Raw genomic sequence first — 2506 nt, forward strand, 5'->3', positions numbered from 1 at the left:
TCTAGTTGCAGCCTCTCTCTCCCCTCAAGTGTGTCCACCTCGCCCCACATCTTAGTGTCATCAGCAGACTTGGACAGCGTGCTTTCCACCCCCTCGTCCAAGTCGCTGATGAAGATGTTAAACAGTGCGGGCCCGAGGACCGAGCCCTGGGGGACCCCACTGCTCACATCTCGCCAGGTTGAGTACAACCCGTCCACCACTACTCTCTGCGTGCTCCCCGCCAGCCAATTTTTTACCCATCCAACTGTGCAGGCATCATTGCCACAGTCACTTAATTTATTGATGAGGATGGGGTGAGAGACAGTGTCAAAGGCCTTCTTAAAGTCTAGAAAGACTATGTCCACAACGACACCATCATCCAAGGATATAGTTACTTGGTCATAAAAGGCACTCAGGTTGGTCTGGCAGGACCTGCCTTTGGTGAACCCATGCTGATTGCCCCTGAGCACGATCTCCCCTGCCGGCCCCCACAGATGTGCTCCTTGATGATTCTCTCCAAGATCTTCCTGAGCACCGAGGTGAGGCTTACAGGCCTGTAGTTACTTGGGTCCTCCTTCCTCTCCTTCTTGAAAATTGGGACCACATTAGCCAGTTTCCAATCCCCCAGCACCTGGCCAGATGAACACAAATGCTCATACAGCCGGGCCAAGGGCTCCGCGATGACCCCTGCCAGCTCCCTAAACGCCCTTGGGTGGAGGGCATCTGGACCTGCAGATTTAAAAATGTCCAGCCCTTCCAGAAGATCCCTAACTACATCTGCGCTGACTGAAGGCCTGACAGAGCTATCCCCGAGACTGTTGTTGTCCTTAATCCTGGACGCTCGCCTGAGCTCCATCTCTGCCTTGGCCTTCCTAATAGCCTTCCTACACACCTGGGCCAAGGAGGAGTACTCCTCCTCGGTGACAGCTCCTCCCTTTCACTGGTTGTACGCCACCCTTAGTCCTCAGGCATTGCTGGATGCCCTGACTGAGCCAAGGGGGTTTCTGAGCACTTACCCCCCTTGCTTCTCTCAGGGACTGTTACCCTTTGGGCCTGGAGGATCGCCCGCTTAAGGTACAACCATCCCTCGTGGACGCCCATCTGTACCTTTTGGGCCCTCAGTGCCTCCCCCACCAGTCTCCTAAGCTCATTGAAGTTGGCCCTTCTGAAGTCAAGGGCTTTAGCCTTAGTGTGAGCCCTTGACGCCCTGTGTTGAATAATGAAATCCAGCAGGCGATGATCGCTGTTGTCCAGGGTTTGCAGCCCCTTTGCAGTGGGACGCACCACTTCCCTGGTCCTTTTTTAGGCTTAGTTCAGCAGCAATAGGAATGACCTCGGGGGTCTCTGCCCCACCGCCGTGGAGGTACCCACATGACAAGGCCCACTGCTGCCGTTACCCCTCCCGACCCGCATTGGCCAAAGCATGGGAGAAGCGTCAGGCTCCTTATTGGGCCTGATTCACCAGCCAGCTGCTCAGACAGGAAGCCCAGTGCAGCCTTTTCCCAGTGCATAAGTGACTCCAGCCTCGGCATCGTGGTCCTTTATTTCTGCTGACATGACTCACTGGAGAGCGTGAGGGGAAGCTGTGCTCCCAGCCTGCAGCAAGGGGGGTCCTTGGCCACAGGTGAGGCCTCTGTCAGGCAGACTCATCAGAGAGGTCAGAGACCAGACCAGCCTCGGGCTCCTTCCCACATAGGGTTGACACATCTTGGCCTTGGAGAGGCAGCCTGAAGGCCAGGCCATGCTCAGCTCTTCTTTGGCTAGAAAATATCAGCCCCTGGGTGTCTTGGCCCCTCCTGGAGGGAGCTTGTGGGTGGATCAGTTGAGCAGGAGCCCTGAGACCATTGCCGCTTCAGGCCTGGGCTGGTACCAGCTCCGGGGTGGAAGTGTGTGGGTGCAGCCCCCGCTCCCCCCTCTTACGTGCATCTGGTTGCTATCAGCCGTGTGACTTGCTGGGAAGCCGGCCACGCCGCTTCCCCTTTTCGATACTTGTTTTTGGCAAAAACAGGGAAGTTGCATTGAAAAATAAGACGCAGGGCAGCGGGGCTTGGAGCACAGCCGCGTTTCCCAAGAAGCTGTCCAGACATCTGGATCCAGGCAGGCCCACCAGCTGTCCGCACGGGCCTCCCCATCCACAAGGTACAGCCCCGTCCCTTTCCTCTAGCCCCGCTGCCTGGCCACATAAGCACTTGGGTTTTCTTGAGCAAGAATGCAGCTTGGCCGCAGCCAGGAGCCCCCTGTTTTAACCCTGTGTGGTGCAAGCAGGCCCTGGAGAGCCCCAGGAAACCCTGAGAAGGTTTCTGGCAGCAAGGACTCCAGGCACTTCCCCTGTGGATGTGCCCAAGCCACTAGAGTGGGCTTCAGGGGTGTTTGAATGCCCTCAAAGGGCTGCATAGTCCCAGGGATGCTGTTGTGTCTGGTAAATCTCTCCTATATGTGGTGAGTAAAGTGGCTAGAGGCAAAAGCTAATGCAGCCTGTGGTGCCTGCTGTCTGCCACCAGCATTCCTCCCAGGGCTCCTTCCTCTC

At 56.7% G+C, this 2506-nt stretch overlaps 1 protein-coding gene across 5 annotated transcripts in view; it reads left to right on the forward strand.

Moving 5' to 3' along the window:
• The window catches only part of TRAF7 (TNF receptor associated factor 7), a 32135-nt gene that overhangs the window by 4704 nt on the left and 24925 nt on the right, over positions 1-2506 (forward strand). The window contains exon 1 of one of the 5 annotated variants that reach the window (XM_025208241.1): positions 1880-2118. The exons of the other annotated variants lie outside the window; for them this stretch is intronic. The gene's annotated coding sequence lies outside the window, so the exon portion shown is untranslated. Of the gene's footprint in view, positions 1-1879; positions 2119-2506 lie in introns of those variants that run through there. 5 annotated transcript variants of the gene reach the window in all.

Source organism: Alligator sinensis, unplaced genomic scaffold (genome assembly GCF_000455745.1).
Source record: "Alligator sinensis unplaced genomic scaffold, ASM45574v1 scaffold1164_1, whole genome shotgun sequence".
Taxonomy (NCBI): domain Eukaryota; kingdom Metazoa; phylum Chordata; order Crocodylia; family Alligatoridae; genus Alligator; species Alligator sinensis.